Source organism: Salmo salar, chromosome 29, assembly GCF_965601325.2.
Source record: "Salmo salar chromosome 29, fSalSal1, whole genome shotgun sequence".
NCBI lineage: Eukaryota > Metazoa > Chordata > Actinopteri > Salmoniformes > Salmonidae > Salmo > Salmo salar.
The window spans coordinates 11,406,714-11,420,990 of NC_138319.1; the positions used below are offsets into that span (position 1 = coordinate 11,406,714).

At 41.8% G+C, this 14,277-nt stretch overlaps 1 protein-coding gene across 1 annotated transcript in view; it reads left to right on the top strand.

Moving 5' to 3' along the window:
• Window positions 1–1,492: 1,492 nt before the first annotated feature.
• The window catches only part of dlgap1b (discs, large (Drosophila) homolog-associated protein 1b), a 317,018-nt gene continuing 304,233 nt past the window's right edge, over window positions 1,493–14,277 (top strand). The window contains exon 1 of the mRNA XM_082970661.1: window positions 1,493–1,669. The gene's annotated coding sequence lies outside the window, so the exon portion shown is untranslated. The remainder of the gene's footprint in view (window positions 1,670–14,277) is intronic.

Sequence of the window (14,277 nt, forward strand, 5' to 3'; positions counted from 1 at the left end):
ATCCATGTCTCAATTGTCTTAAAGCTTAGAAATCCTTCTTTAACCTGTCTCCTCCCTTTCATCTACACTGATTGAAGTGGATTTAACATCAATAAGGGATCATAGCTTTCACCTGAATTCATCTGGTCAGTCATGGAAAGAGCAGGTGTTCTCATTGTTATGTATACTCAGGGTTAGATGGCTGTGCAATTTCCTTTTTTCCCCATTCCCTTTTTTTGTGATCAAATGTGGAATGCACTTGCCAAACTATTAATGGCATCAATATGCAAACAAAGTGTCTCGTCTGCCAGAAAACCACACGAAGAAGAAGAAGAACACAAGCGAAATCAAGCAAACACAGTAGTAGGTGATTGATTTAGCACATATTTCAAAACATGACCGATATTAGTTAGAAAAGGACTTTGATAATAATGTTATAAATACTGGGGGTAATCCTACAGCATAAAATCTTATGTTTAGGCATAAATTAATATATGCATTAAATATATTAAATATTAAAGCATTAGACGTCTCACTAAAGGCATCAGTCATACAAAAGTTATATTAAAATCCAAACTTGTTCTCTTGCAGATTAGTAAAAATCTGTCCCCCCCCCCATGTTCAAGAATGGCCTTTTCCCCTTTATTCAGATTATAACCTCTCACTTTCGGTTATTTGAAAATGAAATAATATCCAAAATATCGCTATTTTTTAAACAAGCCATAGAAAGTTGGTTGCAATTTCAGCTTAATCCACCAGAAAAAAAAACAGAACAAATAATACAACAAATATTGTGGTTAAACTCAATGATACTAATTGATAAAGATGTAAATGATATCATAAATAGGACTGTCTGTTCTACTCAAAACTACAACCCACTAATTGCAGCATTACCACAAAAATGGAATAGGCAAGTGGAAGTGGGGAAAAGTAAGGAACTTGTCTGCTGGCCCTGCATTAAAGACAAAAATTGGTCAACTTAAGGAGTTTGCAAAGCTGTCATCAAGGCAAAGGATGTCTACTTTGAAGAATCTCAAATATAAAATCTATTTTGATTTGTTTAACACTTTTTTTGGTTACTACATGATTCATATGTGTTATTTCATAGCTTTTATGTCTTCACTATTATTCTACAATGTAGAAAATAGTAAAATAAAGAAAAACCCTGGAATGAGTAGGTGTGTCTAAACTTTTGACATGTACTGTATGTTCATTATGTGGGAACATGAATTAATGAAAACTGCGAGGCTGGCATCAAGATGCATCTTCACAATTTTTCTAGTTAGGCCTAGCCTACATTTCGCTGATTCCACATCTGGGAAAGTTGAAACCGGTTTTACTTAATCAGTTCTTATAGTGGGGATGCAATGACAGTGCAAATCAATTGTCTGGTACATACATTAGGCAGCTGGTTCGGTCCCGAGGTGCTGAACTCCAGTCCAGTTTTTCCCCAATGCCGTGCTCAGCCCAAACGCAGTTCCATGCGATCTGTGATGCTGCAGCGGCTCACAGACGGTCAGGTACAGTTAGCCAGTAGCCTACAGACTGGGACTTGACAAACAAACAGTGGAGCTCCAATGTCTCCAGTCGAGATTTCATTAGCAGAAGATAAAGCTAATATTCAAAGGTGTCGAATTGTTTAGGATTATAACCAGGAAGTGCTTGCTGTTTTCTATCAACGCACTTTAAGGTAAATGCACAAATTAGACATAATCTGAGTTTGGTTTGTTTCATTGTAAAATATTGGAATAGTTACATTTTTCATTTACTACAATGTATGCTATGACTATGATACTATTGAAATCTGGCGTCTAATTTATATTACGGCTGGGCTACTTTACTTTATGTTGAATTTTAATTAAACACATTTCACCAGGTAATGTAATGGGACATTTTATTTGGTTTACAAATATGAAGGAATTGGCCATTTTTTATTTGCTAATAGTAATACTGAAACTAAGGGGGGTAAGCAAATATCGCTTGCCTTTGATGGTTTGCTTTTTACAGTTAAAACCCATGACATGCCGCTTTGTTGATGTCCAGTCCATATTTCAACACCTATAAGTGCATCAACCCTGTTCAAGTCACTGTCAAGCTTACCATTTCGTTGTATTGCTTGCTAATTGAGTGACATATATTAGCCTATCAAGTGATAAGAGTGCGTCGGAGGGATCCCCGACGCACCACGATCCGATGTATGAGTGAGCGAGCGCATCGTTATAGGACGGTGAAATAAACAAACATTTGGGTCCTGTCGCAAAGAGACGCATTTTAACGAAGCAGCCTACATTTAACATACTGGTTCCGACTTGGGAGGAAATGGGAGACTTGCGGTGAAGGAAAAACAACCAATGGTATTGGGATACACATTGGGCTTCAGTGTACTCTATTCTACATCTGAAATTGATTGCTGGTCAAAATAACATCGCCTATGTATCCTCTTTATTGTCGGTTAGCTATGTGATGTTGCTTCATTTAATTTCCCTAATTGAGCAAGTGGCGGTCAAATATAGACTTTCGACTGATGGATTTTTGTAAGGGGCACGCACGCACCAACTGATATTAAACTGATGGATTGTAGGGGGCACGCATGCACCAACTGATATTAAAGGGGGCTATTCTCAATTACAAGAATTAAGGAGAATTTCGAGAAATTCTCGAGATGTATCGATTCTCGAGAGACATTACTGTAATGTAAACTCTTACATCTCGAACGCTAGCTCACACACTGGTCTGACAGTTGCCCCCTATAAGCAGGGCAGTGTAAACAGAATTGTCTCATTGAGCTTAAACATTCATACATACAGTAAATATACTAATAGCTAGATAGCAGAGCAATGTTTTTGAAACAGTTGAAATATATAGACAATTTCATTACATTTTAGAATTGTTTTATTGAGTTTTCACCTGAAATTGCAGTAACAGCCTGTTAGATTCTGAAATTGTAGCAGTAGCTTTAAAAAAGGGAAGCTCAACTGTGTTTACCCCCCTTGGCTGCCATGGGCCCCCATCCAGGCAATAAGCATGCAGCGAGAAGCTAGATAACCTCAACAGGGAAATTCGTTTTTATCCGTTTTTTTTTATCACTTTGGTGTGATATGTAGTCCATTTTCACAACTCTTAAGCACATAAATCGAAACAGATCATCAAAATGTCTCAGGTTTCAAAACTCTAAGCACATTTTCACTTGTTCACTGCATCTAATCACTATTTCAATTTGGATATACAGTATATTCAATCTAAGCATCTGCTTTTCAAAATGCAATATCCACTTTACTTTTGACATGATTTTCTTGTCATTTGTTTACAATACAATTAACTATCACTTAATCAAACTACTCAAAACGAATAACTCGCTAACGTATATAGTTTGATAACTGCTGAACACAGTACAATTCTATATTTTCTTTACAATTCTACATAAATCTGTTATTTTGACATCAATCTATGTTGGAAGGTAAAACCAAATCATATATGGATGTGACTGAAAATACTACATCATCATTCTCCATCAGCCAGTGTGCTACAATAGGACAAAGTGGAAACAGTCACTCTATGTGCCACCATTTGGAATTATAGTGTAGTGTACAATGCACTGCTGAAACACCTGGGTTGTATATAACAATATATTCCACTCATTATCTGAATTCCATTGATACACTGTCAGCTGATGAATTTTAATGCAGGTAGACAGGCGATACAGTATCTGTTGACAAGTCACGTAGAAAAGGTGATCTTGTGCAATGTTTCATTGGGCAGAAATGGCATACAAGTTTTTACAGTAGCCAATGGCTTTACAATACCCTTATTTCTAATGATTTGTCCTACATACAGGTATGCACTGTGTAACAATCTGCAATTGGATAAAAAAATATGCTTGTCAAGTTATAAAGAAATGCTGTATGGAAAATTATATTTACCACTTACTGTTCTTTCTATTGAGCACTTCAAAAATAACAGTTTAGAAATGTTTGTATTTTTTGCTATTGGATTAAATGGTAGGGAAATTGACTAAATGGTGAACATATCATTATCTGATGTATTGGTGACTAAACAAAATGTTCTGAAAGTGTATTGTTCACGTACACAGTTTAGCTGATGTTATAGCGGGTGCAGCGAAATGCTTATGTCAAATTTCTGCCCTGCAAGGGCCTCCCGGGTGGCGCAGTGGTCTAAGGCACTGCATCGCAGTGTTAGCTGTGCCACCAGAGACTCTGGGTTCGAGCCCAGGCTCTGTCGCAGCCGGCCGCGACCGGGAGGCCCATGGGGCGGCGCACAATTGGCCTAGCGTCGTCCGGGTTAGGGAGTGTTTGGCCGGCAGGGATATCCTTGTCTCATTGCACACTAGCGACTCCTGTGGCGGGCCGGGCGCAGTGCAAGCTGACCAGGTCGCTAGATGTACGGTGTTTCCTCCGACACATTGGTGCAGCTGGCTTCCGGGTTGGATGTGCGCTGTGTTAAGAAGCAGTGCGGCTTGGTTGAGTTGTGTTTCGGAGGACGCGTGGCTCTCGACCTTCGCCTCTCCCGAGTCTGGGTGGGAGTTGTAGCGATGAGACAAGACAGTAACAACTAACAATTGGATACCACGAAATTGGGGAGCTAGAGCAGCTAGAGCTGCTCCGGTCAACTGTAGGTGCTGTCATTGTGAATTAGAAAAGTCTAGGCGCAACAACGGCTCAGCCGAAAAGTGTTAGGCAACACAAGCTCACAGAATGGAACTGCCGAGTGCTGAAGCGAGTAAAAATTGTCTGTCCTCGGTTGCAATACTCACTACCAAGTTCTAAACTGCTTCTGGAAGCAATGTCAGCACAATAACTGTTTGTCGGAAGCTTCATGAAATGGGTTTCCATGGCCGAGCAGCCGCACACAAGCCTAAGATCACCACGTGCAATGCCAAGTGTCGGCTGGAGTGGTGTATAGCTCGCCACCATTGGACTCTGGAGCGGTGGAAATACGTTCTCTAGAGTGATGAATCACACTTTACCATCTGTCAGTCTGATGGACGAATCTGGGTTTGGCGGATGCCATGAGAACGCTACCTGCCCCAATGCATAGTGCCAACTGTAAAGTTTGGTGAAGGAGGAATAATGGTCTGGGGCTGTTTTTCAGGGTTCGGGCTAGGCCCCTTAGTTCCTGTGAAGGGAAATCTTAACGCTACAGAATTCAATTACATTGTAGACAATTTTGTGCTTCCAACTTTGTGGCAACAGTTTGGGGAAGGCCCTTTCCAATTTAGTGCACAAAGCAAGGTCCATAGAGAAAAGGTTTGTCGAGATCGGTGTGGAAGATCTTGAATTGCCTGCACAGAGCCCTAACCTCAACCCCATCGAACACCTTTGGGATGAATTGGAATGCTGACTGCGAGCCAGACCTAATCGCCCAACATCAGTGCCCAACCTAACTAATGCACTTGTGGCTGAATGGAAGCAAGTCCCCACAGCAATGTTCCATCATCAAGTGGAAATCCTTCCCAGAAGAGTGGAAGCTGTTATAGCAGCAAAGGGGGATCAACTCCATATTAATGCCCATGATTTTGGAATGAGATGTTCGACCAGCAGGTGTCCACATACTGTTGGTCATGTAGTGTATATTAGACTGAGATATGTCAAGAATCTAGTATATCAATATATATATACACTACCGTTCAAATGTTTGGTGTCACTTAGACATTTTCTTGTATTTGAAAAAAAAGCATTTTTTTGTCCATTCAAATAACATCAAATTGATCAGAAATACAGTGTAGATATTGTTAATGTTGTAAATGACTATTGTAGCTGGAAAGGCTTATTGTTTTTGGAATATCTACAGAGGCACATTATCAGCAACCATCACTCCTGTGTTCCAATGGCACGTTGGGTTATTTAATCCAAGTTTATCATTTTAAAAGGCTAATTGATCATTAGAAAACCCTTTTGCAATTATGTTAACACATCTGCAAACTGTTGTTCTAATTAAAGAAGCAATAAAACTGACCTTCTTTAGACTAGTTGAGTATCTGGAGCATAAAGGTGAATGTGCTTAATTTACTATCATCTTAATTCGAAATATTTAACTATTTTGACGCTGGGAATGATTTTATATAATGATAAATGGCTACCACAGGTTGTCATCTATCGACTGCTTTATGTATTATACCCAAATTCATTGAGGTTTGTCTGTTGGAAGAGCGCAAACGGTACATATCGCCACGGTTATTGTCCCAGTTCCATTGATTTCAATAAAATATTGATGTATGTGATTAATTTGCGCAGGCAATTGATTAAAGTAGAACAAGCGAATCAATTTCAGTCCAAAGTGACTGTTAAAAGTTGGTGCATGTGCAGTTAATAAGGTACTAATTTAGCAAAGTACAAGTAATCTGAACACAAGTGTGACACATTGGTGTGTAGGGAGTAATATTTATGTATTGGTCTTCAAAATATCTCAACTTATTTCAGCATATTGATTATGAATTTGTACATTTACAGTAAAACCGGTGTTTCGCTATGAATAAAAAAATAAATGACAACAGGAAGTAGGAATATAAATGTACTTTTAACATTATTTTCCAACAGGATTCTACTTAATCAGATAAATACCACTGAATGAGCCAAAAACGTGCTATGATTTAATGATTTTGAGGATATTGTGAAAATCGTGAAAATATGTTTGTCTTGCCTACTACTGGCTTCTGTGATACTAATATTTACATTAAACTTGTCACTGCAGATCAAGAAGGTCACATTGCCAGCCACAACAACTGGTAAGAGAAGGATGCAATGTCAATTTAAATGTAACTTGCCTTCGGAAAGTATTCAGACTCCTTGACTTTTTCCACATTTTGTTACGTTTCAGCCTTATTCTAAAATGTATTAAATAAAACAATTTCCTCAGCAATCTACACACAATACCCCATAATGACAAAGCGAAAACAGGTTTTTAGACATTTTTGCAAATGCATTAAAAGTAAAAAACAGAAATACCTTATTGACATAAGTATTCAGACCCTTTGCTATTAGACTCAAAATTGAGCTCAGGTGCATTCTGTTTCCATTGATCATCCTTGAGATGTTTCTACAACTTGATTGTAGTCCACCTGTGATAAATTCATTTGATTGGACATGATTTGGAAAGACACACACCTGTCTATATAAGGTCCCACAGTTGACAGTGCATGTCAGAGTAAAAACCAAGCCATGAGGTCGAAGGAATTCTCCGTAGAGCTCAGAGACAGGATTCTGTCGATTCACAGGTCTGGGGAAGGGTACCAAAACATTTCTGCAGTATTGAAGGTAACTAAGATCACAGTGGCCTCCATCCCTCTTAAATTGAAGAAGTTTGGAACCACCAAGACTCTTCCTAGAGCTGGCCACCCGGCCAAACGGAGCAATCGGGGGAGAAGGGCCGTGGTCACGGAGGTGACCAGAACCTGATGGTCACTCTGACAGCGCTCTAGAGTTCCTCTGTGAAAATGGGAGAACCTTCCAGAAGGACAAACATCTCTGCAGCACTCCAGCAATTAGGCCTTTATGATAGAATGGCCAGACGGAAGCCAGTCCTCAGTAAAAGGCACATGACAGCCCACTTGGAGTTTGCCAAAAGGCACCTAAAGACTCTCAAAACATTAGAAACAAGTTTATCTGGTCTGATGAAACCAAGATTGAACTCTTTGGCCTGAATGCCAAGCGTCACATCTGGAGGAAACCTGGCGGCATCATGCTGTGGAGATGTTTTTCTGAGGCAGGGACTGGGAGACTAATCAGGATTGAGGCAAAGATGAATAGAGCAAAGTACAGAGAGATCCTTGATGAAAACCTAATCCAGAGCGCTCAGGACCTCAGACTGGAGCGAAGGTTCACCTTCCAACAGGACAACGACCCCAAGCACACAGCCAAGACAACGCAGGAGTAGCTTCGGGACAAGTCTCTGAATGTCGGTGAGTGGACCAGCCAGAGCCCGCACATGAACACGATCTAACATCTCTGGAGAGACCTGAAAATAGCTGTGCACCAACGTTCCCAATGCAACCTGACAGAGCTTGAGAGGATCTGCAGCGAAGAATGGGAGAAACTCCCCAAATACAGGTGTATTAACGTAACAAAGCTTGTAGTGTCATACCCAAGAAAACAATTTTTTATTTTTATTTCACCTTTATTTAAATTAACCAGGTAAGCTAGTTGAGAACAAGTTCTCATTTACAACTGCGACCTGGCCAAGATAAAGCAAAGCAGTGCGACACAAACAACAACACAGAGTTACACATGAAATAAACAAGTGTACAGTCAATAACACAATAGAAAAAAAGAAAGTCTACATATAGTGTGTGCAAATGGCGTGAGGAGGTAAGGCAATAAATAGGCCATAGTAGCAAAGTAATTACAGATAGCAAATTAACACTGGAGTGATAGATGAGCAGATGATGATGTGCAAGTAGAAATACTGGTGTGCAAAAGAGCAGAAAAGTAAATCAAAACAATATGGGGATGAGGTAGGTAGATTGGGTGAGCTATTTACAGATGGGCTGTGTACAGCTGCAGCGATTGGTTAGCTGCTCAGATAGCTGATGTTTAAAGTTAGTGAGGGAAATATAAGTCTCCAGCTTCAGCGATTTTTGCAATTCGTTCCAGTCATTGGCAGCAGAGAACTGGAAGGAAAGGCGGCCAAAGAAGGTGTTGGCTTTGGGGATGACCAGTGAGATATACCTGATAGAGCGCATGCTACGGGTGGGTGTTGTTATCGTGACCAGTGAGCTGAGATAAGGCGCAGCTGTAATTACAGCCAAAGGTGCTTGAACAAAGTACTGAGTAAAGGTGTCACGTCCTGACCAGTTTAAGGGGTTATTTGTTATTGTTGTTTGGTCAGGACGTGGCAGGGGTGTTTGTTTTGTGTTGTCGGGGTTTTTGGGTAGTGTTCTATGTTCTATTTTCTAATTTTTCTATTTCTATGTCTAGTTTATTGTTTTGACCTTCAATTGGAGGCAGCTGTTCCTCGTTGCCTCTAATTGAAGATCCTATTTAGTAGGGGTGTTTTTCATGGGGGTTTTGTGGGTAGTTGTTTCTTGTTTAGCTGTATGCCTGACAGGACTGTTTTCGTCGTTCTTTTTGTTCAGTGTTCATTTATTTAATAAAGAAGAAAATGAGCATTCACGTACCCGCTGCATTTTTGTCCAATCCTTACGACACCCGTGACAGAACTACCCACCACCAACGGACCAAGCAGCGGAGGAAGGAGCTGCAGCAGAGCTATAAGGAGTTTTGGACTTGGGAGCAGATACTAGCGGAAGAAGGACCATGGAGGAAGGCTGGAGAGGACAGAGAACACTATGTTGGGACACGGCTAGCAAGAAAGCCTGAGAGGCACCCCCAATAAAACATTTTGGGGGGCACACAGGTAGTTTGGCTGGGCCAAGGGTGAGCCCAAAGCACACTCCCCGTGCTTATTATGGGGAGCGTGTGGAGTGGAGAGTGCCGGTGTATGCAGAAGTGCGCACGATCTCGCCCATGCACACGCACAGTCCGGTGCGAGCGATCCCAGCCCCTCGCAAGTGCCGTGCTAGAGTGGGCATCCAGCCTGGAAGGAGGATGCCTGCACAGCACATCTGGCCACCAGTGCGCCTCCTAGGCCCAGGCTACCCTACGCCTGCTCTACGCATGGCAGCCATCAGGCCTCTGCACAGCCCAGTTCGCCCTGTACCAGCACTCTGCTCGTGCAGGGCTACTATTACCATCCAGCCAGGACGGGTTGTGCAGGAGGTGCGCTCCAGACCTACAGTGCCTACTCATGGCCCGGTGCATCCAGTTCCTGCTCCTTGCACTAGCCCTGAGGTGCGTGTTTCTAGTCTGGCACCTCCAAAGCCAGAAAAACGCACCAGGCCTCCAGTGCGTCAGCCCAGTCTAGTACGTCCTGTTCCCGCTCCTCGCACTAGCCTTGGGGTGCGTGTCTCCAGTCTGGTACCTCCAGTACCAGCCCCACGCACCAGGCCTCCAGTGCGTCAGCCCAGTCCAGCTCGTCCTGCTCCTGCTCCTCGCACTAGCCCTGTGGTGCATGTCCCTAGTCTGGCGCCTCCTAAGCCAGCCCCACGCATCAGGCCTTCAGTGTGCAGTCCCCGTCCAGAGTGTCCGGCAACAGTGCCCCGTCCAGAGTGTCCGGCAACAGTGCCCCGTCCAGAGTGTCCGGCAACAGTGCCCGGTCCAGAGTGTCCGGCAACAGTGCCCCGTCCAGAGTGTCCGGCAACAGTGCCCCGTCCAGAGCTTCCGGCGATAGTGCCCCGTCTAGAGATGGCCCACTGTCCGGAGCCAGCAGAGACGGCCCACAGTCCGGAGCCAGCAGAGACGGCCCACAAGTCCGGAGCCAGCAGAGACGGCCCACAAGTCCGGAGCCAGCAGAGACGGCCCACAAGTCCGGAGCCAGCAGAGACGGCCCACAAGTCCGGAGCCAGCAGAGACGGCCCACAGTCCGGAACCGACAGAGACGGCCCACAGTCCGGAACCGACAGAGACGCCCTCCAGTCCGGAGCTCCCAGTGACACGCATCAGCCCGAGGTCTCCAGTGACGCGCATCAGCGATGCGCCATAGCCCAGAGACTTCGGGATGGGTAAAATATAAAAAGCATTTAGCGGGGGTGGACAGGTTAGGTTAGGGAGTAAGGCCGGAGCCTGAGCCACCTCCGTAGTAGGAGGTTGGGGTGGGGGGGGGGTGTAGCACAAGAACCATCGGTGACGGTGGCCACCCTCCCTTCCCTCCCTTTAGTTAGGATTATTTTTGTTTTGGGGTTTATTTTCAGTATAAGGGGTTATTTGTTATTGTAGTTTGGTCAGGACGTGGCAGGGGGTGTTTGTTTTGTGTTGTCGGGGTTTTTGGGTAGTGTTCTATGTTTTGTATTTCTATGTTCTATTTTCTAGTTTTTCTATTTCTATGTCTAGTTTATTGTTTTGACCTTCAATTGGAGGCAGCTGTTCCTCGTTGCCTCTAATTGAAGATCCTATTTAGTAGGGGTGTTTTTCATGGGGTTTTTGTGGGTAGTTGTTTCTTCTTTAGCTGTGTGCCTGACAGGACTGTTTTCGTCGTTCTTTTTGTTCAGTGTTCATTTATTTAATAAAGAAGAAAATGAGCATTCACGTACCCACTGCATTTTGGTCCAATCCTTACGACGAGCGTGACAAAAGGGTTTGAATACTTATGTAAAAGTGATTTAAAAAAAAAATATATATAGATTTTGTATTTATATAAATTAGGAAAACATTTGAAAAAAATACATTTTTGCTTTATCATTATGTGGTATTGTGTGTAGATTGATGAGGGAAAAAACTATTTCATACATTTTAGAATAAGTATTGTACTGTCGTGTCTGGACTATCATTAAATGTGAAGACTTATTTATATCAAATCAGTTCTCTAGGTTGAATTAGTACGTGATTAATATAATCATGTAAACAATAATTAACTAGGAAGTCTGGGCACAATGGAAAATGTTGAGATTTAGAGTTATAATCTTCCGAATATAAAATGTAAAATGTAAAAATGAATATAACTCTTCAGATATTTCAATATTTGATCAGTTAGTCTTCTATTAATTATTATTAACTCATCAGTACTCATTACTGAACGTCGCAAACCCATGGATATCTGCACGAACCCTAGCCTAAATCATGAATCAGCGATATTCAAATTGGCATAATTATTTATTTACTAAGTAACTAAATAATCACACAAAATTGCATAACAAACAAACAGTAGATATTTGGGTTACTACATGATTCAAAGAAAAAGTCCCTAGCGATATGACGGCTTTGTAGACCAAGTAAAGGGGTGGAGACTGAGAGAGCGGAAAGACAAAATGGATTCACTACACACAGTTGATAATTCTATTCATTGAAATGCTAATCCTTTGCACATGAACAGCCAATCATTCCAGAATAATTGCAATGTATATATTTATGCCTGTATGTCATTGTTGTCTTCTGTGTTGGAATCGCTGGTCCGTCTGCTGAAGAGTCAATTGACAGAAAGTCGATTGGGTTGTGTTCATTATGGATACGTCATGCGTACCATGTTCTTAGAAAAGATGTTTCGGCAGTTGTCGGTATTTTTATCCTAGGTTTACGTAACTACTAGCTGCAGACTAGTAATTCTACGTCTAGGATTTGCTCTTATTCTGTAGTGATCGATAGTCTCAGAGTTTAACCATTTCCATCCATGTAGCCAAAACTACAGCTATATGGTCTATGGTCTATAGAATTGTAGCCATTCCAATTTGGGGACTCCATCACGGCATTCTCTGACTTAATGTAAATTATGTAGGAAGTGGGTTTTATACAAGGTTTTATACAAGGGTACACGAGTAAAGTGTCCTTGTAGCCTCTTTGCTCCTGGAACGTATCCCTAAAACATATTTATGAGCCCTCTGGTTGATCTATTTCCGAGAAACCTTTCCTAACACAGAAGGCATGCCTATGATCCAGAATGCCTGACCAATCTCTACGGCTTATAAAATATGTAAACTACAGTAAAAGAAAATCAGAAGGTCACTTCCTAGTCCCCATACCATGTAGGCCTAGAAGCCACGTGAGTTTGCCGCATGATCCCAGATGGCAGTGCACCTTTAGTGAGATATGGAGTGAATTTGGTCAACTCTGGAAATGTTGTATAGAAGTGTTTCTTTTCAGACGTTGTATAGACCTTAGTGACTGGTAAGGTATTCCGGAATATAGATTTGCCTCCGATGAGGGGAAATGTATTTTATAAAGATGTAAATCAGAGGGCTGGTAGCCTAGATATGTTTTAGGGTTACGGGATGTAGCCTTTAGCGACAGGAGCCCAATGTGTACAGGTCTCCCGGAGCAAAGAGGCTAGCGGTCTTGTTGCAGGCGATTTCTTTAGGTGGTTTTTCTTAGATTTAATGATTCCATTTGTATTTTGGAATAAACAAATAATGAATTATACAATGCCTGTGTTGGGTTGCTGTTGTATCAATGAGTTCAGTCTGTTGGCTGTTGTTCAGAACAACACACTATGACAGTTTTGGACCAATGGCAACTGTACCGCAAACATGGTGAAGGCTACATACTCCATATCAATATAAAGTCATTAGTATGATTAACATACGTATATGAACACATTGTTCCCGTTCTGCTTTATCCAGCCAGTCAGTTGGTCCTCTTTGTCAGCCTACATAGAGTTGTGCTGCAGTAAATCAGCCCCCAACAACCAGAGATGGGGGTAGGATAAAGGCGTAAGCATGCTTCAGTTCGGCTGGTGCCTAGCCGAACTCGGCTAGCTGAACCAAATGAGTGCGCTCGCATACTCACATAACAGACTTTCGCTTGAAAAAAGAGAAATAAACGATAATAGTACTGTTTGTCAATTTTGAGACGCCGTAGCCAGTATACAATTTCTCAATATAGTCAGAATTTATTTGAGAAACTTAAGAAATCTGTCTTTCATTTTGACGTTTTTGCCAAAGAGATCTTAGTCGTGCAATTTTACATCTAACTAAGATGTTCGGTGCAGTGTTTTTCAATGAAAAAATGTGCAAGAAAATGAATCATCTCTCATTGAATGACTACAACGACTTTATTGAAGAATCCCTACTGTTGACCAATCACCGACGATGGGGCATAAACTTTGGCTCCAACTTCGGCTTGCCTCCAGAAAAACTGTTGTGTGCCTGAACAGCTGAAGAAAAACACGAACCTAAGTCCAAAACGAACATTAACATCACAAAATGCCATCATAATATATGCACAAACTCCACCGAACTTTTTCGGCTGGGAAGCATGCGTACGCCTTAAGACTATCAGAGTATATGGGGAAAAACTAATATCTGTTATCAGTGGCTGAGGTTCCTAAGGGTCCAACCCCCCTCTCTATAGCCTGAGTGCAATGGACAGCATGCATTAAGTGAGAGGACTGAACCCTGAGGAAGGAAATATTCTTCAGACAATGAGGAGGAAAAACATGTAATAAGATAAAAGGATGGATAAAATCTAGGGCAGAAGGTCAGATAAGTGCTCAAAAGATAAGTACACACTTTCCGAGGGTATCTCAGGGGGAGTTGGGATAAGCAAAAAACACATTTCCAATTCACGCATGCGTACATGTGTGAAATAGGACAAATCAAAAGGTCAAATACAGGGTACTTATATTTGACCTGTTCCACAAACACATACAAGTGTTGTACAAATGTGTTGGTGTGAAATGGAAATGTGTTTTTTGCATATCCCAACTCCCCCCAAGACACCCTGGGAGAGTGGGGTCATGGCCAGGGATCAGCAATTATTGACGCCAACAAAATTATTATTATTAAATTAAGTACATAAA